Source organism: Harpia harpyja, chromosome 5 (genome assembly GCF_026419915.1).
Source record: "Harpia harpyja isolate bHarHar1 chromosome 5, bHarHar1 primary haplotype, whole genome shotgun sequence".
Classification (NCBI taxonomy): domain Eukaryota; kingdom Metazoa; phylum Chordata; class Aves; order Accipitriformes; family Accipitridae; genus Harpia; species Harpia harpyja.
Window position 1 is genome coordinate 67,883,951 of NC_068944.1, and position 23,525 is coordinate 67,907,475.

Consider the following 23,525-nt stretch of genomic DNA (forward strand, 5'->3'; position numbering starts at 1 on the left):
TCTTTAGGTTCACTGTTTTTCCCCAGTTAGAATCATAGTTACTTTCTTTTCAGAAGGTAAGTAAAAGACCTTATTCAGCTGCTTTCATATTGATATTACATTGATAAATGATAAAACAAATGTTATTACTGTAGCATGTTAAAACTTGCACCATATGCTAGGTATTCAGTATTCCTCTGGTGGTCTGAGAAAGGAGAGTGGGTGGGTGCCATCTGAGACATGAGTTTAAATACTGATAAGCACAACTGGCAGTGGCCTTAGCAAACCAAGACCCTACTTATTGTCAGGATTTTTGGAAATAGTGCAGAGAAGATGTCTTCTGAGGTATGCTTTGATAAGATGATAAGTGGTTTGAGACATGTTCATGAAGATTTCTTCTCAGCAATGAGGGCCAACATAGGATTCTCCAACACACAAATGCCCTGGTTTCAAAACTGGGATATGGGTAGTGGAGCTGATTGGAAACAGAGATTATCCGAACATGTTGCTTCAAGAGAATGGCTGGGTCTCCCAGGAAGGAGACTGCTCCTGCCCTCTGAAGCTATTCAGCAATGAAAGAGGTTCCAGGGACGGCAATTGTGGGGGACAAGATGGTCATTGTGGATAGCCTGTACCTCATGTAGAGGCTGTGGCGAGGGACAGGGATGAGCCAGCCACCTTCCATAGAGGACAAAAGAACATTCTTAGGAGCCTGCCACTTGGTGAGGCAGTGAAGTGCTGAAAGCAAGACCCTGCAATGGGCTGGGGAAGGAGCAAGCTCAAACCTTCCTATTTATGTTGAATTGGATTTTGTTGCTTTGAGTTTTCTTGACTTAAAAAGTTATTTTTCTAGCTTTTATTATGTAATACCTAGTAATTTTCATTTGGATGAAACCTATTAGGGAGAGAAAAGGGTGTGTTTGCATTCTAAAGCCTCCTGATCTCCTTCGGGATCTCAATATAAAGGACAGGTTTAAGCCTATTCATGCCATTGCTGTGACTGACTTGGGCTTTTGTCACACAGACTATTGAACGCAGACAAGAGCTGACATCATGAAAAATGAAAGGCAGTGGGCAAAGTGACGAAGATCCCTGAAACTAAATGATGTACAAGGGAGGTGGGGAAGGTAGAGGGGCTGCTGTGGAGGGATGAAAAGATAAGTTCATATAGCAAAGCAATAAGCCAGTAAAAGTAATCTTTGTTGTAGCACCCTAAGTTTCTTTGCGGTGGGAAAAAATTGTATCCATCAAGACCAGCGAAAAGTGGTGGACCAGACCAGAAGTGGTGAGCTTAAATTGCATCTGAGTTTTAACTGAGTTTTAAGGGGATGTATTCCTCTTGGTCAGGATGGTGAAGCACTAGAAAAGTTTTCCCAGGGAGGTTATGGGGTCTCTGTCACCCAGAATAGATTAGGAAAGCATCTGTTAGGAATAAAATAGATATATTTGATCCTGATAAAGGATTGGGTAGAGCAGGGCAAACTACCTGACCTCTTGCAGCTCTGATCTGTTGATTGCAGCATAGGAGGATAAGAACTTGGATGGAAAGATGGTGCTGGGTGGATAGATAAGAAAAGCTGAAACTTAGAGATTTTCTGCAGCATGAAATCTCAGTTATGACTGACATGTTAATGATGCTGAGACCAGAATACCATTTCTGATCTCCAGCAAGGATGAGATATTGGGAGTTTCTGGGTGCTGGGGGTAGAGACGGTGGACCCAGGCTGGGGATTGTCTAGGTTTGAATTAGGGAAGACTTCAAACTGTAACCAACAGAATCAGAAAGGTAGGAGAAGATGGCAAGATGCAGCAATAGCTAGAGAGAGAAATGGAGAGCTGCTGGGATTTTAAGATGTCAGAGAGGTTAGGAAAAAGATGAAGAGAGGTAATCAGGGTGTTCACAAAGGGAAAATATCAAGAACTGGGGGAGTGGGCATGGGGGTAAGAAGAGGATATAGAAGAGTGACTATAGGGAAGTGAAGATAACTAAATTTTCTGTCCTTAATGGGAGAAGAAGAAAGAAGAAGGAAGGCAGGGTAAAGAAAGAAGGATGTATTCCCATGACTGCAGTTTCTGAAGGCTGCCTTCTCATGTCAGTCTTCCTTGGAGTTTCCTATTGAAAAAAGCATATTATGATCTGACCTGTGAAGGGGTCTGTTAACATAATGGACAGCTCAGGAAGGCAACCTCAAAAATTATTTTTTATCAGAAGGTGGAAAGTATTGTTTTGTATTTCAGAAGTGATACAGGCTTCTGTATAAACAGGCCTAAAGCAGCTGCTTTTGATGTCAGCTACAACTGTCAAGCCTGGTTTTTAAACTGATGTTGTGATACTATTGGGGGAACACTCAGTCTGTTTTTGTAGAAGCCGTTTTACAATCCTGTAAGGTTGAAGAAATCACATGATAATACTTGTACTTGCATGAGGATCCACCTTACAGATCTGCCATGGGTTGTTAAGGGCATATTTAAATCAGGCGTCTTCAAGCTCAGCATTTAAACATTGCTATAATTCTGTTGGAAGTATCTCCAAAGGCTTTTGGTTTGGTTTTTTTCTCCTAGTGAAAAGAGTTTTTGATTTAAATGTTCCCCTCACGGTATGTGCAACCAAATGTTACCACCAAATGCATAGGGAGGAGAGACAGAGATAAACTTGTAAGACTCCTTTTGTACAAGGTAAATAAGTTTGCTGGATGCAAACAGGCACCCGCTAACTCCCCCAGCCCTATGGTCTGCTCTGCATGGGTGGAACCCTCTGTGCAGCGCTGCTGAAGTAAATGAGCTCTGTGTGAGCACAAGGTTGCCTGAAGGACAAGGTCCTAATACTGAGAGAACTAAAGCAGGTTTTTAAAATCCTTCTGGCACATTAAGCAGCTTTTGCAGAGCAGGGAAGGCTGTGTGGGCTTTTGTTTTTGTTTTGTAAATGGGGGTTGTGAACTCCGTAATTCTCTAAGAAAATTATTATTGCATGGAACTGGTTTCAGTTATGCACATGCAAAATCCCCTTTCTGCCCATGCTTGGAGGAACCCTATGACTTTTCTACCTCTACAAGCCTGGGTGAGGGTTCCACAGAAGCAGGTTAGATTGAGCAGGTTAATATGTACCCTTCTCCCTGTTTAGATTCCCCAGATACTCCAAAGAGGCACATATGTTTTGCTGAACACTCTCCACTTCTTCTATTTATACTCTCCAATTCAATAGGAATTACTGTAAGAATCCTTCTCCTGGGGAACTTGGCCTTAACCTTTTGTTAGGTTAAGTATGGATTTGCAAAGCATGTTGGTTTACACTCTTCAGATAATGCACTGTTGTTAGAAATATGGGAAACAGGGTACACTGAAAATCTCTTTCATGAAGTGTTTAGTTCTCTTGTATGTACTTCAGTGTTCAAGGAGCAAAAACATTTATTAGAAAAGAGATCAACTTCGGAGTGGAATCAAGTGAAGAATCTTTAGACATCCTTGGCTAAAATTTGCCCAGTTCAAAACTCTGCTGAGAAGCTGCATCTGTGTGTTACAATTCCAGTGGTGCACTCACACTGTACATCCCAGGGAACATCAATAGCACACTGGTTATGTTTACACCGCTGAACTACAGAGTGAAAGAAAGTGACCTTGAACAATGAACCCCAACTGCTTTTTCACTCCTTGTCACTTTCGGAGGCTGCTTCAGCTAACCATATCTAACCATTGACTACCTGCACCCCAGGGGCATGGTGTGCCCTTGGTGTCATGCTGCAATACACCTCTCTGGTGGTCTACTATGGACCCCTCATATACGTCATTTGAGGCACTTTCAATGGAAAAAGCATACAATATATTAACTCTCTCTTAGTGTCAGAGGGGCACCCCAGACTCAGAGGAGATTGAGGACTAAATGCTATGCAGTGGGGACCCAGCCACTGTACTGGGGAGAGGCTTCGCTTCAGCCCTCTTGAAGCAGTGCAGATGCTGATCAGTCCTTTAGAAACAAGCCTTGGCTAAGACATGCTTTTCCTCAACAGTTTAGACGTAGCTGTTAGCTTGGTCACAACACTGTCCTATCAGATTCCAATGCCTTTTACACTGGAATTGCCTCAGATCTGCCCAGAAGAGAAGACGAGCAGAGAAGTTCAAGCCTGTGGGTATCCTTACGTCCAAATCATCATGGACAAGGCTACAGTGTCCATTAGTATTTTGTTCCCTAACACTTCCTGTTATGAGACCGTGGTTTTAATTGTGGCTAACTTTATCAGATTTTTCAGGATTATGTATGTTTTACATGCCAGTATCCTGAAGATTTTAGCCGATGTGGTTATATTGTGTTGCCCATTTTCCAAAAGTCTGGTTAATTGTTACTGGAAAGTTATTGTTTATATTTTCTTTGAAGAAGGGAAGTTGGGGTGTGTGTGGAGTGGAAAGAGTTGTATTTCATTTATTTCAGTGAAAGAACAATGTTTTAAGAGGAAGTGGATATAAACAAAAGCTTTCTGGCAAACCAGAGGATTTTTTACTGTTACAGGAGCAAATTTCTGAAACAGCATTCAGACAGGGTCATAAGTTAAATTGTTTCATGCTTATAGAAATAATTATTTATACAAAGAATTACAGTATAAATTATTATATTTATGCAGAGAACTTGTAATAGGAACTTGATTAATTGGCTCAGGACAGCCATTCTATGAGTTTGTTTGTATTTTCTAGTCCTTCATTCTGTGTTAATATAGTTCACCTTTATAGCTGTAAAATTTCATCCATTTTTGGGTCTGGACTGGTTTAATTACTCTAGTAGTATTCTAGTCCACAAGACAAAAGGTTTTTTTTGTTTAATTCCAAGAGTAGAGCTAACTGGAAAATTCTATTAATTTCTTTTCTCGTCATTTCTGTTTAAGCAGGTGACAGAGAACCTTGGTTTTGCCTTTATGTTTTTCTACAGTTTTAAATTAAGACCACAACTTTGCATGCCATTGCGGGAACATCAGCAACTACTGTGTGTTTTCTTTGCAGCTCGCATTTTGAAAGGATATTAACTTGTTGTGGGACTGCTGCTTGAGAAACAGACTTCCAGCAAAATCATGATGTATTCTGTTTAATGAACTTCAAGGAGTTCAGAATCATAGATCCAAACCACTCTGAATAAAAAGAGAAACATTAACAAGTGTCTCAATCAATTCAGTGTCTTACATTTATGCAAACTAAAGAAAAATAGAAGGGCAAACCTTTCCCCACCTCATCTGGAAGAGTACTGTACGGTAATGCAGCTCTGCAGCTCTATGGGGGGCAACACTTTTTAACTGTTCACCCCTGTTTTGAACCCAGTTTTGTTTCAGCATTAGGAATATTAATTGGGAGAGATCAAAGAGGTCTTTTAGGGTCAGCTATATGGTATTTCTCTTTGCTTGCCCTCTTGGCTGGCCTTTAGGCTTATCGGACTTGAGCAAGAAGGATCACGTCACCAGGAGCTCTGTAACACCGATGCACTAGTCCTGCTGTACGCCGCACCTTTATGCATTCGAAAGTTGATGCTGATACTGCCACTTCAAAGGCTCCATTTCGCTTCAGGGGATTCTATCTTTAAAGCGCTCAACATCAGTGGGAGGATTTTCACGTCATGTCACATCCCACTTTTGAAGTTTCTTGTTAATAGGGGTCGCCTTTGAAGACTTCCCACTCCTGAGAGGTTCTTCTCCCAGTTCTTGTTGCAGGGATGTCTCTCACAAGATCTTTTTAGCATCCTTCCTGAGGTTTTTCTATCTTTAGGAACATCCCTTAAGAGCTTCTTATTGTTTAGGCCTGGGCCTTTAGAAGAGTTTTGATATCCTTTAACAAGTTCTCAGTGTTGAGTTCACTGTAACTAACTCACCTGAGTATGAGTGTGACCTGGACAAAACTTTTCTTTATGAGCAGATTTCATTCTTCTTCCATTACTCAAGTCTATTTAAAGAGAAAATATTATATACCTATTACAAAACTGAAGATGCACTGCTTGTTATAATTACCATTCTAATTAGTGATGGAAAATTCTGTTTTATGAAATCAGAAACTAACTCATGCTTAAATCCTGCACCTTTTTGGAGGAAAGTCACATTAACTTTGTTTTCTTTTAATTCCTTTCCTCTGTGTTGCACTTTCTTGCCCAGACTGGAAAATAGCCTCTTTTTAGTATTACAGGCCTTATTGAAAACAAAAAGTACCAGAAAACTTACTTGAAAGCCTCTTCTCATGACATTCTGAAACCCCAGAAGTCCACATAAGAAACTAAACTATTGAGCACTTGCAGGAAGCAAGTCTTCGAGCTTTTTATCACATGACTTTGTCATTGCGAGCGTTGTCAGTTGAGTAATTTCAGAATGTTGGTATATGCTTTGAAAGTCTACTCTAATTCCTAGATTCTTTTTATTTTTTTGTGGATAAACTTTAAACAAGTCTTTTTTTTTAGAAATCAATTTTTTCATTGTGGAAAGTTTTGTATGTGCAAGAAACAGGCAAACATGGATTTTTAAAAGTTTAAAAATATATGTAAATAACATAAATTTAGAACAAGTGCAGGCATTCTCCTCATCCCAGTTTGACTTAGGAACGTGCTTTTAGAATTCTCCATTGTCAAATGTCTTTCTTCTTGTATGTCTGTTTTGTTGGGGTTTTTTTTTAAGTTGACCTGCCTGGCATTGTGACTTTGGAATATGTGTGCATGGTGGAAGAGAAGCTACTGTGGAAAGCTGCAAAGAGAAAAGATGTTACAGAAACATTATGCAAGTCAGGCTGCAAAAAATGAAAATGCTTTTGGAAAGCTTAATGGAGAAGCAAATAGTTACATGAGCATGGGAATAAATGCAGTCTGGTGTCCAGTGGGACACAGGTGCAGTCTGAACACTTTGGGGGACCTTGACTAAGACCCAGATCAATGATGGACATTTCATTAGTGAGATGGTCTAGGGAGAGAATTTACTGAAGCAGGGAAGAAAGGGAGGTTGGCTGAGATGTGTTCTGAAGTACCTGAGAGAAGAGAGAGAGAGCAAAGTAGCAGCTCTAGGAGTTGCAAAGCAAAGGTGTGTGGAGCTGCTTCAGAGCAAAGGGCTCAGAGGTAGTTAACTGACAAACCCCTTGTAGCTAGGGAGCAATTTAGCCCCTTGAACCAGAAAAAATTGGAGACAACAGGCAAGCGGAATAACTTAAAACAGTGAGGAAAGAAGTCTGTGTAAATGAGACAAGCCGTGGGCCACTTATCTTCACTTTCAGACAGGAAAGATCCTCATTTGGAAGCCCAGAGCTGAAAACTTGATATGAAAGTTTATTTTTAAATTAAAATTATTCTAAAATTCTTCATTATTGGCATGTCATAAAATGGATTATGTGTAATAACTGATATTATAAAATTAAAAGTACATCCATTTGAATAGGCTTTCATTTTAAAACACATTCAACTTTTTACAGAGAAAATTGTATGTACTTATTGAAGAGAGAACAAAGCAAGATTATGTGCTACTACTAATACATCTACTGGCATGTCAAGAAGGTCTTTATTTTTTTCTTAACATATTAAAAGTTCTGTAAAGACCTATTCTAGTTCAAGGTTTCAAGGTGTTTCTTTTCAACAAACCTAAGATGCTTTGAAGAAGAAAATAGAAGGAGATGTTTCACTTGGTAGTACAGTACCAGCTTGTTATAGTATCCTGGAAAAATTGTTCCTGGCAAAGAGCAATATTAAAAGTAAACCCCTACTACTTTATATATGAATTGGATAGAAGTAACATAAACATTCTGATCTCGATATCATGTTCTATATTGAAATAAATACCTGCTTAAAGAAAATACTTGTTTTCACAAAACTTCATTGTTTTTCCCTGGAAAATTGTTTCTTTAAAGGATTCCAGCATTGTCTAGTCATGTCCAGTTTCCAAGGCTAAAAAAGCCCTTAGGTTGTTTATAATAAGGTTGTTAATCTGACCAGTACTCATGCTGTCTCAGCCTCTGATAGCCAGGCTTATGTTGAAGTATGGGTCTCCATTATAATTGGGTTTGTTTAATATCTCTCACTTAAATTCTCAAATACAATTTTCTAGCTCTCCTTTCAAAGATACTAATGTTGTCATCAGTAATGACAACTTCTAACTAAAAATCAATAAGATTCTTTTCTTGTCTCACTCTTTCTGAAATCAAGACTCTTCCAATCCCAAATTACTCCCATTCATATTATATGCAATAAATGAAGTTTTCCGCTCATAATGAGAGATTATTGTGATAAATATCAAACATGACTTTGAATGAAATGCAGAGCTATAGAAGGAATACTTTGTAGGAGATACCATCTTGAATAACATCAGAATAATTTCTGAAGCTAAAAAAGAAAAGATAATTTGGAGCAGAAATAGCTAGTTGGAAAAAAAACCCCTCGCCAAACCAAAAAAACCCCCAAGCATGGCTCCTGACAGTGCTATCTCAAGCAGTAAAATCTGCTTGTTTAAGGACCTATTAATCATAGTGCAAAATGCTGCCCAATTTACATAACTGAGCAACAGAATATAAAATTTGGCTGAGGTAAAGTGAACATTAATTAGGCAGATCTTGTAAGTGGCAATGAGCTTCTCTGTTTTCCCTGAAATTTTTAGTATGTACCCAGTAATTTCACATGGTATTTGGGATGTCTTGCAGGAATTAGCTGGCAGTTGTCTCCTTGTTTCTCATCTCTGTCGTGCCCTTAATAATGCATGTTGCAGAGGACACGGTTCATCTTTGCCAGACCCTGCAGACGAGCACCAAGAAGCTCTTCCTTCTTCGAAGTTGTAGGTTGCATCTGTCTGAAGCCTGGTATGTGCCTGTGACAATTTAAAGCCCACGCTGCCGGGAGCAAGCTTGACACTCCTGGGCCCTCAGAGACTGGCCCCATTCCCAGGTGCTCCAGTGGATATGTACATTACCAGTATACTGACTGCACCTGGCACTGGGATTGGAGCACAGTGCTCTTTGCTCTCCTGCAGCCTACTTACTTAGATTTTATTTGCCCGTGTTTCATTTCAAACAACATGATAAAAAATCCCATGACATCATAATTGTTGCTATACATGTCACGGCCACCTGGTACCTCATGGTAAAAGCAGAGGGAAAACCCTGATCCTTGCACTCTGCAAGGACTGAGTCCCGGCTGTGACATTAACTGGGAACACCGGGACCTCTCTGTACAGGTCAATTGGTAAAGCAAATATTTTGCACAGATATTAGTTCATATTTGCATGTTAGGTTTTTTTTTTCTTTAATTAGGGCAATTCATCTTTGAAAACATCTTAAGTTGCATAGTAACATGTTTTCATTTTAGTTCCTTTGAAGACACTGCAATTAGTGTATCGAGTTACTTAATGAATGATTAGAAGCAAATAATGGCTCACGGTTATTGTTTCTTGCTGAGGCAAACATCACTGCATTGTTTACGGTTCATTGTTGTTTTGAAGGTTATCTCGGCGATCACAAAGGTGAAAGGCTGTTCTTTTTTGTTATGAAATGAAAGGTTTAGATTTTGGATTACAGACAAAATGGCAGAAAAAACATTACTTTTTTAGCAGAAAAAGTAACACGCTGCCAAATTGCTTTAGGTTGACACAAATCATTTGTTGTCCAACACCACCAGAATAAATGTTAGTGCAGGAACTGGATCTTGAATTTTTCATGCCAATTTCTGGCTAACTCTTTTAGACTGATTTCTTAAATTATCTTTAGCTTTGGCTATAGTTTTACAACCATCAGTATGAAACTACTGTAAAGACAGTAATTGTGGATTACAAAATACAAAGACAGAATGTTAATATTTATCCTAAAACCTAATGATTCCCCCTAATTGGGAAGCTTTTGTATTAGAGGAAAAAAACCCAAACCTATTTCTTTTCACTGGTAGCTGGATTATATTATTGTTTTAGAAAAGTAATATTGCAAATATTATAAATCATTATAAATCTTTGCATTCCATGTATGATTCCATGTCTAATACTCAGATTTTAGTTTTGCTTCAAATTACACTGTCTAGCAAAAAGTTGCTCTCTGTCAGGATCAGGTAGTAATTTTTTGAATCACTGGTAATTTAAAGCTTCAAACTGATTATAAAAATGTCAGCAACAGAAGTTCTGTCCCCGGAATTACAGTATTTGGGCCAAGGCTGCAATATATCCCTTGCTTGGGCAGATGTAGTGACATGAGAGGCATTTTATTAGTCAACCATTTACTTAAGATAAACTCTTTCTTATCACCTTTTTGTTTCACCCATTGAAAGAAATCTAGAGACACATATGAATCACAGATGCCTGTGCTACATTAGCAGAGAATAGTCTTAAAGGCTCCCTAAATCAAAATTCTGTGTAGGCATATGATATAAACTTTCATCACGTAGGTTTCTGGATACAGTAGTTATATCACTATAAACAACATAAATATTTTGCATAAATATTCATTTACCTTTTATTGTTCTTCTTGTATCACCAGCATGACAGGTGTTTCCAAATGCTTTGGGGGTAAATGATGAAGCTGATATCAAATGGGTTACACAGAAGTATTCTTTCTCATTAAGGTGTCCCAAGCAACTGGTAAGGGGAATGTGGAGAAAACCCCACAAAAGCAAGGAGTGGATACAAACTGCCAGGATTGCAGATGTTTGTACACATCTGGAACAGGTTTGATTTCTGCCAAAATTGTTTTTACTGCTTAGCTGTTGCCCACAACTGTCTTATTTGCTGTACAGGGCAAAGAAAATGAAATCCAAGTCCTGAAGAAAACTGTAGTCTCACAGTAGCAAGAAAAGAAAAAAAACAACGAAGAATGAAAAGATGGGCTGAAGTGATACAGTATGCCAGCTGGCTGGGGTGACACAAAACTGGTTCCATGATTATGGTATTGCGAATTGTTTATCCTTAGTCAGACTGTAAATCAGTGGAAGATCTCTAAATAAATACTAGGACAAATTAATCATCCCCCTTTCCCTTTCATTTGCTCTCTTTCTGTTGTGACAATAAACCATGAGATCTAAGTATATTTCTGATACCTGTAATTAACCTCTCAAGCTTTTTTAAGAGAGAAAAAAAACCAAACAAAAATGATATATTTTTGTATGCAAAGTCTCATGTAGCCCAGAAAAACATCCTTGCAGCTAAGTATAATGAAAGTTCACTGTCCTGCCAAGAGGCACTACTTGAGGGATCTGCCTTTTGGGTGGATAATAACAAATCCTATGCAAAAATCACATCACGCCATGTATGTATTAAAGCTATTCAACTATGAGCGGAACAAGCACTGACTACCCTGGGCAAGAAAGTGATGGGTATTAATTAACAAAGAGAGGGTCCATCATGTGTCTGCTCATTGCTGGGTGAAATAGCGTAAACATGGACATGGCGAGGAGGTCTTGCTGCCTCAAAGGTCTGAGATGACTCTCTTAACAGCCAAGGAACATATCTTGCATACTTTATGTTTTCCAGTTGGTGCAAACAATGTACAAAGTAAGGTATTTTTTTAAGCCAAGGTATTTTTTTAAGCCAAGGTATTTTTTGTTTGGTTTTGATATGTGGAGCACATACAGCATTGCAGGCAGAGTCTCTGCAGATCTCTGCTGTTGCTACAGTGCGGAGCTTCAAGCTTTTGGCTTGGTCTCTATAATTCTTCCTTCACACTCTGTTTCTGGTTAATAATGAAGCAGAAAATCATTTCCATTTTACACTGGGTAGACCACGTGCCTCTCTGTGCAGCAGTCACGAAAGCAGTAGGAAGCTGGGGAGGGCATGGGGGGCTGTCAGCTGCAGAAACATCTGTCAGTTATGGAGCACACACCAGCCTTTCTGCTGGGATGCCAACAGCTTTCATGGCTACGTCCTGAGTCCTGAAGGACCATGCTTGGTGTGATGCTGCAGGACCCTGTCTGCCAGGTGCCACTCTGGCTCTGCTCAGATGGGCACCCCTTCCAACACACACGTTTCCTGGAAAGCTGGGAAAAGGAAGGGCCCAGAGGGAAGTTTTTAAGAGGAGCAGCTTTCATCTCCGCTGGTGCATAAGAGAAATGATGAAGCTCTTACGTTAGTGTCTGTCAGAAAGGGGAGAACAAGGAAGAGTTTACACATGTAATACCTCACCAGCTTTGAAGCCTGCCAGTGCTGGAGATTGCCTCTTGACCAGTTGCTGCTCTTCCACTAATACGCCTTCTCCCCTCCAAATCCCTTCACTGTTTTGGCCTCTGTAAGATCTTGGGACAGTAAGTTCTGCAGTTGATTTTTGAGTCATGCTAACATCAGTTTAAATTTGTTACCAGATACTTTCACCACACCTCCTAGTTTGCACCTTTCCCATACCATTCATGGTTTTCTACCATTTCCCTTCCTGCCATTTCTTCCACCACATTTCCCCATCTACTCATGTACTTTCCAAAAAGAGCTTTTGTGTGGAGGCATTTTGATGCCCCAAATCATCCCTGCCGCCCTTCTTTGTATCTTTGCTGTCTGAAGATGTGTTGCAGGGCTGCATGCCATATCCGGGATGTGTCACGCTGAATTTATGTGGGGACCCAAGGAGAGAACATTTTCCCCGTGCCTTTCCTAATAATTCTAAATGTTTCATTTGCCTCTTTGACTGCTGCAGGGCATTGAACCGACATTTTTAAAAAAAGTCTGTCCTCAATGACTTTAAGATCTCTTTCCTGAGTATATATAACAAAGGAAGTTTTAACAATAGAGAAAAGGACACAGCAATAATTTCTTAAAAACACCACAACAGTGAGTCACCAGCAGAAGCATGCAAATAAGCTAAACACTTGCTCCCACAGTATCTGCATCTGCAGCTTTTTGCAATTTTGTGACAGAATATCTCCTGTCCAAATGCTTTTTTTTTTTGGTGAATGCTTTTTCCCCCTTTTGGCTTTCCACTGCCCTTGGTGAACAGTTTGTTCCCACGGGCTGATGAAGCCACTGGGAGAAGCCTGTCTCACGCCCTTTGTCCAGCCCTGATACGTTGTTCCTCCCCTGGGCGAGTCCAAAGGCTGTCACCCAGCCTACCACTGAAATCTCATCTCTCTGTGGGTAAATGAGGGTGGCAGAGGGAAGGGGGGAGAGTGACTATAGCGCTTGACTCTGCTTTCTTGGTTCCTCCACATGTATTTACTTGAAAGGCACAATCTGCCACCAAGCTGCCTTTCTCTTAGCACTCCACATCTGAGACTTCCAGCTCCTACATCTCATGCAGTGAGCAGCAGCTCTGTTCTCCTCTGGTGATGCGTGAGTGTCACCTCATTGGGTTGCCTCTCCCAGTGTCACCATTATCTGGTGTCTTCAGCCTTCTCATCTGCTTACAGCATCTGTGCCTCTTGCAAAGCTCAGCTGGCATCAGAGCCATGTGTCTACGTAAATTGGTTTCACTCTCATTCCAGTATGGAGATTAAAGATGCTCTTGCAGAGGTGTTACAGCAGGGATTAGCTCCTCCCTAGATACCTTTTCCCTTTTGCCCCAGTCTGTCCTATCCCATAGTAAGTAAAAATGGCTGATGGGTAAGCCCCAAATTCATATTGACTATGTTTGTGGGTGTAAGCATGCGTCACCCAGCATGCTCCAAGCTCTGGGTCCCAAGCACTCAGATCGAGGATCAGTTGGATAGCACCTGTGTGTTGAAATCAGGAAATGGGAAACAAGGGGTAAGGAAGAAAGGTCTGGTTCATACCCAAGTCTTGCCCTAACATGAAGATGAGATGTGGGCAGTGTGTGGATCCAGGTTATAAAGTCTCCCCAGGTTCCTATCAAGTACTTTTTTATTGTCTACTAGTAGTATGATAGGGTTTTATTTCCTTATCTGTATCATCAAATTTTAAAAGGATTTTAACCAAAGCAGCCCTGCATAAGCATAAATAGAGCCAACTATGCAAATGAACCAGTTTGTTCCCACCTGTCCTCTGGTTCATCAGGTAGCAGAAGAGCTTTTCCCATTAGCTTCAGCATCAATATGCTACTGTAAAATGAACCTTATGAATAGTACCTTGCCATAATTAATAACTGTTTCAACTCACTTTGCAAACATGCACTAGGTCTGCTTCACAATTCTTCACAGGTAGATGAAGGGAGAGGAACACATAAGCTTCTTTTTAACAAATACCCTTTTTTCTAATGCAACTATAAGCAGAGGTATCATTAGCAGCACATAGCATTTTTGGTATTAGCATTTTGTTTTCACAACTGCATTACCAAATAATACCTTAACATAAACTCAGGATGGCAAACGCTGGAGGCACACAGTTCAAGCCTGCAGGCTTGACTCACACAATTTTTTCCTGTGACATTTATAGGGAATTCCTACCCCAGAAGTCCTCATAACCTTGATCCTGTCTAAACAATTCTTACAAGGTGAGGAACAAATGCACAACCCTCCACAACAATGTGGTTACACAGGGAAGGTGCCATATACTGCATTACGTTCCTGAGAACAGTCTATCGTTGGAAATGCTGGGCTTTGATTTACTGGCACAAATATGGACAATTCCTTTGTGCTCTGAGAGCAGAAACCAAAGTACTGTGTGAGGCATGTGACACACCAAAACCTGCTGTTTCTGCTGGCTTGGATGGTGCTACTCAGAGCTGAACCACTTGGCCTCCTTCTCCCCTTCTGTTACTGGTACCCCTTAAGTGAAGATGCTGCCTGCTGGGTCTGAAGCTAATTTACGCTCTCATAGAAGAGGAAGTGTACTGCAGTGCACAGAGGCAAAACTTCAAAAAGCAGTCTGAAAGTAAAGGTTGATTTTTGATTAACCAAAGCATCCTCTGTCCTGAGCACTACAAGAGACAAATGTGTCCATCCTTCTAGCAGGACATGAGACCAAGCCATAGGACACTGCTCAAGAACTCAGCAGTTTGGCTTTATTTAGATGAACACCTCCCACTGAAATCAATGGGAATAAGTTCCATAAATATCACTGAAGATCTGGGCCATTGAGGCAAGGCAATCTTAAGAAACCATCCAGTGAATCTTTAAAACTGTTTTCCATTAGAGTTAAGCTGTAACTAATGCTCCATTACAATGGCATACTGGAGTCCTTGGAGAACTTTTAAAGTACCCACTTAAGAGAAGAGCTGCTTAATTCTAGTGTGCAGCGAGTATTTGGGCAGTTCTTGCCTTTGTCCCTGGACTCTCAAGTGAGTGATCTAGTCTTATTGTCTCTGTTCCCACCTGTAAAGTGGGAGAAAGTGCCATAGAGTAAGGCACTCGGGAGTGCTCAGACACTGTGATGATTATGACAATGAGGAAGGGATATTTTAAGCATCTGGATAAATCGGAGCTAGATGCTACAGGAGGGCAAGCATGGCATCATGCCAGGTGGTATTTGTATAAAGGCCCTTCCCATTTCCCACTCTGTGGGACTGGAAGTTTAGCTCAGGGATTTTTGTTGCCTGCTATTGACATTCTTTCCAGGTTTAGTGCCCTGTTTCTGAGGAATTATTTAAAATAAATTAGACTGTGATGTAAAAATTTTAACTCAAGGCCACTCAATGTATTGACAGATTTCTTTGTTCTGGGTACAAATTAACAGCTCTTTCCAAAACACCTTATATTTCCAGTTACTGCTGGGAACTCCTGTTTAATTTATTAATTTCTAAGGATCAAGCCAGGTTGGGGGCAGAGACAGAGAGAGGGAGCATGTAGATTATTTTACTGAACTGCCTTGTCTTTTACTCTGGGATATCTGCTTATAATGTTAGTTATTCTGTGCAGAACAGGGAGAAATATTCATGCAGGTCTGATATTCATACGCTATGACATACTTACAGACGTATTAAGAACGGTCAAGTTTCACACCCCAGAGCACAACGCAGTTGACTCCCACCTCTTCCAGTGTACAACCTGATATGTGAGCATTGTGCCTTAAAGCAGAAAGACCATTGCAAGCTTTGTGTATATACAGTGCGCCCAAATTCTGTCACTCTCCCACTGTCCTACTGGAGATCAGCTTGACCATCTCTTCTAGACAATGCCTCTGTCCTCACAGTGCTCCTTGCCTGATCTCATCCAGTATCTGCCTGAGGTTTGCAAAACATGGGCTCAGGGAACCAAGCTGAAGGTTTCACGCTGTCTCTGCTTACATCAAGGCCTTTTCTGCAGTGTGCTCCTGTATAAATACGGGAATTCAAAACAAGTGTTGCGAGCCACGTTCCAGCCTGCATGCCTGGGCCTGCTGATACAGACTGCTATTTGGCTAGCAGCGCTAATCAATCAGGCTTCAGGAGTGGACAGAAAGTATTTTCAGCCAGCAGGCTGAGCCATAAAATCTAAAACTCAGCAAGAGCTGCTTATAAATAGTATGAAACAAAGTAGTGAAAATTAATCTTGTGTATCTGCGGGGGTTTTTAGGTTAGATCCTTTTTCAAGATAGGAAACAAAGGTCTATTTCTGCACCAGTCATGAGGGTTTTTCACTTTGACTTATCGCTTGTAAGTGATTTCAGAGGAAAAAAATGAAAGGTTAAAAAAGGAAAAAAAGAAAGAAAAAAATCACTCCTGCCTTCTTTTTCCTTGCTGCATCCTCAGTTAGATTGCGGTTGCACATAGCTGATGTGGCATTTGGCACAAACAAGGTGAGGAGGAATATTGGCAAGGCCAAGTGGGCAGCAAGGTGGTGATGTGTGTGTGGGGTGCATCCTAAAGAAGATCAGCCACTGATGAAGCAAATTCTTCTTCTGCCAGCAACTGATCCACTTTGGGGTTCCCTCCCATTCCTCCTCCCTCCTCAGAAAAGGTTGATTTCCCCCACCTCTGTGCTGGATGCCAATGAGCTCTTTGTGTAGCTGCCATCTAATCATGCCGGTGGAAACCTGGAGGGAGAGCAGGATAAGGATCTGACAAGAGTGGGGAAAGAGGAGCATCTTAAACCCAGGAAAGTGAGTCACCGCCTTGGTCATGAAAAGTTGATGGGCATTTTTTTTCCTATTCAGCAGCTCTAGTTCTTATTAATGCCAGGGACGAGCTGATGAAAGTGGCCTTGCTTGTATGAGCAGGGAGTAATGTCAAGAGCTGTGATCCACCCACAAGTGGGCATAAACATTGTGTTGTATAGCCTTTTCTGTAGCACATTCAAGAGTACACAGACAGGGACATCAGCTGTGTAGGAAATTGGACACGTAGCAGATGCACTGGCAATAACAGCGCTCAAGAAATAGAGCTCAGACTGGTGACACTTCTCCAGGAGCCTCCAGGAATCTCAGTAGGACAGGGCTTTTAGGGAGTGTCAGAAAAAGGGAGATTATGTCCCTCAAAAATAACTGATGTTTGTTTAATAGCTTCCAAGTGAATTTCAGATTCAGCTCCATGCTGAATGATCCATGCTATTATTAGACATGAAATAGGTGCTAATGCAAAGGAAGGAGGAAGCAGCTGTACGCACAGTTACTGTGCCAGCATTTTCTAACCTTTTGAAATCTTTTACACTAGATATCTAATTCTGGCAGTGTCCAGGAGAGAAAGGGAAGGAGAAAAAAAGGATGTTTGCATTGGCATTGCCTCTTCCATCAGCATCAGCAGTGGCTGAAGTGTGCATGTTACTCTACAAGAGAAATAGGGATCAAAGAGTGAGGGAAGCATTTGAGGGAAAATAAACTTAGCTATCAGTTCCATCCCCCTTCCTGTCCTTAGAGGATTTTGATTAGGCTGCTGTCTGACAAGCCTGAAGGAAGGACCTCTGTTGTTCATCTCAGCCTTATGGATTTGTGCCAGGTTTCTGGTCACATTTATACTGACTTGTCCCTAGCAGGATAGAAAAAATGTCCTATTTTTAGCAAACACAAAGTTCTAGCATATGGCCTGCAGTCTATCATCCTGAGCCCTGGATGCCACGTTGCATAAAAGGAGCAGGGTTATTTGGGATCACTGCCTGGGTGGGAAGACCTCCAAGGACAATCTCTGTGGTGTCAGTGTTTCAAGAGGTGATGTTCTTTCTTCTGAGTCCATGCGTCATCTTGCTTAATGACACTAAAATCTTTCATGTGAAGCAAAAGTCATGGTCCTCACTACTTTTGGTCGGGATTTAAGTTTTACAGCATCTGCAATGATTTTTCAAAAGGGTGCATCTGTCTCATCAGGCAATGGTACATTATGGCCATACCTCCTGAAAAGTTGCCTATGCAGTGTGTGCATTTCTCTTGAAAATCTGGTCACTTGCTTGGTATCTTGTTGTGAATTCTTTGACCAGTCTGACTCTGAAGGATATGAGATATTTTAGGAAAAACAGCGATGTGGACCATAAAATGATCTTTCTTTATAAATGCTTTAACTATACCCACCCTTGTACCTCTGCCATTCTCTCCTACTTCTTGAATATGTTACCCAGAAAACAAGGGCACTGAAAATCCATTGGTTATTACTGCCATAAAATGGGAGTATTATCATGCAGAAGTTAGGGAAAAGTGTATTTTGACCTAATTGCTCAGCTATGTGTATCTAGCAGAGCACATCCGTGATGTGGATATTAGGTAATGCCTGTGGATGGCATTGCTGTGGCCTGTTCAGGAGCTAAAGGGTGATGGATAGACAGACTGAAGTGTTCAACTCTGATCTAGATGCCTTCTCCTTTGACCTGAATGTTTTTTTCTTAGTAGACCCAGAGATTCACCAATCCACAGTGGTTGGATGTGACACTAGACCGGTAATTTCTAACTGTATCATCATCCATAAACATTCTGGATGGCATCTGTTTGTTCAGGATAAAATGTCTGCCGTGTAGACTCAGCCTCTAGTTCAGCTATTTGAAGCCGCCTTCTTTAGAAGTTGGGGAGACGCTGACATATCTCAAGCCATCTTGTCCTAAAATTCACCTATTCCTAAAGGAGCCATTATATGAATTTTGCTTTGGAAGTGACAACTGATTATGAATATAGTCTGTCATGACTAGTTTGAGTTAAAATGTCTTCTACAAAGCTCTTTATGTTTTCAGTGCAAATGATAAGGTTAGATGAGGTAAATCTTATTTTCTTGCCATATCAGTCTTGCATACTCTGAGTTTGGAGGTATCTATGAGTAAAAACTTCCCAAGCATTACCTAATTTGGAGAGAATAATTATGATAAATTGATATTCATAAATATTTGTTAAGAATTTCTGCCTTCCTAAGAGAAAAGTAACAAATGAAGCAGAGTGGGTTTTTTTCTCTTTCTTTCCCACATGTCCTCCTCTTTCCATATTAAGGAAAGAAACATCCCTATTTCTTCCTGATAGGTGCCTTTACAAATTTCTTTCAGCTGCATACCATGATATTCCCTAGCTACTGGGTAGGGTGAATTCACCTTAATAAAAATAACATAAAAGTTCACTTTTTCACAAACTGCATAACGACACTTTTTTTTTTTCCTTTTCTGTATAGAAACTCTCACAGCCTCTGAGTTTCCTAAAAATGCTGGGGTTTTTTGTTTTCATTATACAGGATTTCTTTCTTTCTTTGAGGGGTCTGGGAAGTTTTCTGTTTACTTCTTCATTTGGTTCACGAACATGTACAAACCTGTTCTGTCTACAACTTTCCTGCATAAACCTCACACAAATAGTTTGATTGGTTTAATCAGTGCTCCCTACCAGGTCTATTTTCACCCAGGTTTCTGCCCCACCTGTGGCAGTAATCTCCCAACTAGAACTTCTAGCGCTATGTCAAAATAACCCTAAACCAATTTTTACTGTCATTAACATGCTGAGTTAGAATTTTATGGTTCAGGAGCTGTTATTAAAGCAGCTGTGTCACACCTGCAGCACAAGTCAAGGAAAGGTCTGAAAGTGGAAAACTTAGAGCTCTCCCAAAATGAGCCACCCTCACTTTTAAGCCAGAGCTCCAGGCTTATGCAGTGCCTATGTTTACACTAATAGTGAGCCACTGGCCTAAATCTGTCACCTGTATATGCAATATGTACTGTACACCCTGTATGCGCTACAAATACTGTACAAAGAGCTTTAGTTAACCTCAGAAACTGTCCAGCCCCATCTGGGAAGTTCTGCTGAGCTGTAGGGTTTGCTCTTAAGTCTTCCCACCAGGCCTGTCTGTGCCTATGTTGTGTTCAGAACATCCTTGAAAACTGTGGGCTGTGAGCAGTTGCCAACACCAACCCTGCCTCTCCTGCTCCTGCTTTTCTTCCCTTCTGCACCTGACTTCTTGTCCCTGTTGCCCACTCTTAGAAACAAGCGCAGAAGATACAAGACCAGTTCTGAGAAGGACCCAGCACAATGGAGATTATTGCAATGTAAATATCTGTTATAAATGAGGGAAGAGCAACTTAACAGTTTGATCTGGGTGAGGACAGTTCTCAAAGTTGATCTGAAACAGGTAGAGCAATAGATTGGTAGACCTACCTTTAAGACAATCTGCATAGGCTTTCAAACATTAACACCTTAGCGTTGCTTTCAGAGAGTCTTCACTCTTTGTTTAACGTCAGGGCTGTATACTGAGAATATATTATCAGAAAAATATGGCATGTCTTAGAGATGGAGACGCTCCTAAATACCTGAGTTGACCTCAAGCGAGATGTGCCTAAATACAATAACAGATCCAATCAAAGCACCTTATGGTGACCATATCCGCTCTGAGCTTTGTTGTTGAGGCCTCTCTGTAATCTGGAGCATTTTCAAACTTCTCCCTTGCAAACTCTACACTTATTCTTAGTTCCCCCACTTCCCTGATGCTTCCTTACAGCCACAGTAAATGTTGTTTTCTTCCTTCTTTTGTCTGACTCTTCAGCAAACTCTTATTATTCCTCCTTGCTTTTCCACAAACCTTGAAAGGCAACTGGGTGGCAAGTAGTTATTGTAGATGCCCATCATGGGGCCCGTCAGTTCTGCCAGCTATTCCCGCACCCCTTTGATGTTGTTGGAGTCTAATTCCTTGTGTGAGGGGGACTCCACTCCCCAGAGCACATTGTGCATCCCAGAAAGAACAAGCTCTGATTGTGCTGCCAGTCAAAGCAGAGCGGAGATGCTGCTGGGGCTGATAATGGGAGATACAAAGGTGGCTGAGATCACAGGCTAGGGAGGGGAGGGAGAGAAAGACAGACAAACCATATTGGAGTTCAGTGGTTGAGAAGAATAGCCAGGCTCAATTGGTGGATGGTGGAACAGAAAAGGAGTTTCCATAGAGGTGGTGGAAAAGAAAAGGAATGGTATTTTATCAGTTCAATAAAGGGCTGGGATTTTTCTTTGAGCGTTGACAGACCTTCTGTTTTTTGAACTGGTTCATTGGCTTCTAGCCCAACATTTATGCTCCAAGGCAAGCTACTGCTTGCAGTGCTTTTGAGGCAGAGGGAGCATGTTAAAAATACTGGCTTTTTAGGATTGTCAGATGACTTTGTTATGGGTAAAATTTAAGAATTTGTCTCTCTCTTTTTCTCTTTCTTCTTTCCCCTTCCTCCTCCCTCTCTTTCTAAGGGCAACCAGCTGCATTAGTTAGCTAAAAATCAAACAACTTTTTTTCCTGTTTTAGAAGATGTTTCCAGCTGGGGAAAGGCCTTTGAACAGAGGCAAGGCCACCAGCCATTACAGGGACAGGGTGGAATAAGGGATTATGAAATGGTTACTGATAAGCTGAGTGACTTATATTTAGAAATAAAATGAGATGAGAAATTCCTTGAAAACTAGGTTTTTAAAAATAAATTTGGTGGACTTTTCCTAGCTTTTCATTGTAATTTTTTCCATGCTCTGTATCCATTACATAATGTATTTCTGTGTAATTGTATGCCATTAACCAGGTGTACTGTGAATAGCTATGTTGACTTTCAGGTCCATTGAATTTATCCAACAATAAGGATATGGCAACATACACTGTACCGCACAATTAATAGAAACCTGAGCTGTAAAACTAGGCTTCAGAGTTAAACCTCTGCTTTTTGGAGGTGACAGGGTTTGAGATTCTCTTCTTGTCAGCATTTAATAGGACTGAGAATGAGGCAATTAGTTACAATGGAGCACATAAAGAGGGTGAGAAAAGATGAGTGCAGGCCCTCTTCAATGAAATCTAACAAACTTGTTTCACTAAAATGATAAAATAAGGCAGAGTTTAAAAGCTAGATGATAAAGAGTTGGAAGGAATAACAACCCTGAAAAAAAAAATAAATTCTTTGAAGGCTCAGGTTTTATTTTCAGTTCTTTCCTTAGCTGCTTCTATGATGCTCTAGAAATCACCCCACATGTCTGTGCTTTCTAGATCCTTGGGATGGCATCCTTAGTCTGACTGCCTGCCCCTTAGGTCTGAATACATTCAGGGAAGGTGCCAATGTCAATAGGGATCTCTAATAATGAAGTATGGTATAGAGGTTAATAGGATGAATAATCAATTGTGTTCCGGTTCTTACTTTATATTATATACTATATCCCTTTGCCTCCCTTCACAGGTTTTTCTTTGTAATATCATGGTGCCCTTGTTCTTCAGACTCACTTCAGCTCTGTGTTTGGAAATCACCAAGCATGGATAAAGGAATGGGACAATATGTATAATAAATTCCATAGTTATTAAAGGCTGTGCTGAACAAATGCATGTATATTTTCTCTCTTTGCATATACTTTCTTTAGACTGTGTGCTTCAGACTGATCAAATATTATAACAGAATTCATTGGATAACTTATTTATCCCGTCAAAAGAAAAGATACTAGTATTTGCAACATTATTCCTTTATCATATCCAGTCACTTTTTAAAGTATATTTGAATTATGTTACGAATTTTGGCATTGGATTTTCTGGCATTTGCCAGTTGACTAATCCAGTCAAAATCTCTTTATTGCAACTCATTTGTGCTGGAATGATCTGTAATGCCGTGGCAGAATTGGTTTGTGACATAAATATATGCATCTGTATTTGCATACAAGCACGTCAGTTCTGCCATCTGGCACCTCCTTCAACAGAAAGTTAACTCTGCTTATTCCTTAAAGCATTGACCTATGGCCTGTTAAACATTAAACAGATTTGCAGTTGGACTTCTTGAGACCACACCTTCCTCTAAAAAGGCAAAATTCAGCTGCTTTGAAACAACTCCTTTGAGATCTCTGCCACCTTTTTTGTTACCTTCCAGAGTGGTTTCTTTATGATGGGGTTGTTACCAGATATTTTGGTTTTAAACAGTGATATATTGGATGAGAAATGGCAAGCCTATTTGAAAAAACAAAACAGCAAATGAATTGATAAAAGTATGTATATGTAAGAATGTCACCAACCTTGATAATGCCTCTTTAAAGTTTTACTGTGGTACTTTCGGTGTGGTGCTTTAATTTGTATCATCTGCACAGTGTCTGCTCTGACAGGTCAGCCCTTACGAGTTATGGTAAGCCAAATTTGAGATTAGTATCCAGTCACTTAATTCTGTGAGCTGCAATAAATATTGCCTATTAACTACAGATGAATTAGTGGCGCTATTGAACTAATGTGAACTGGGATTTCTGGGAGATTTACAGTTGCACAGGAGTGGCGCCACTGATAAACACGTTTTCTTATCACACTTCTCAGCAAAGCATTATTTGAATTCCTTGGGCTTGGCTTGTCAAACAGTTACATCACCAAGCAGTTCTTCTCATGCTTTGGATATATCAAGACTTGGGGAAAAAATGTTGTTT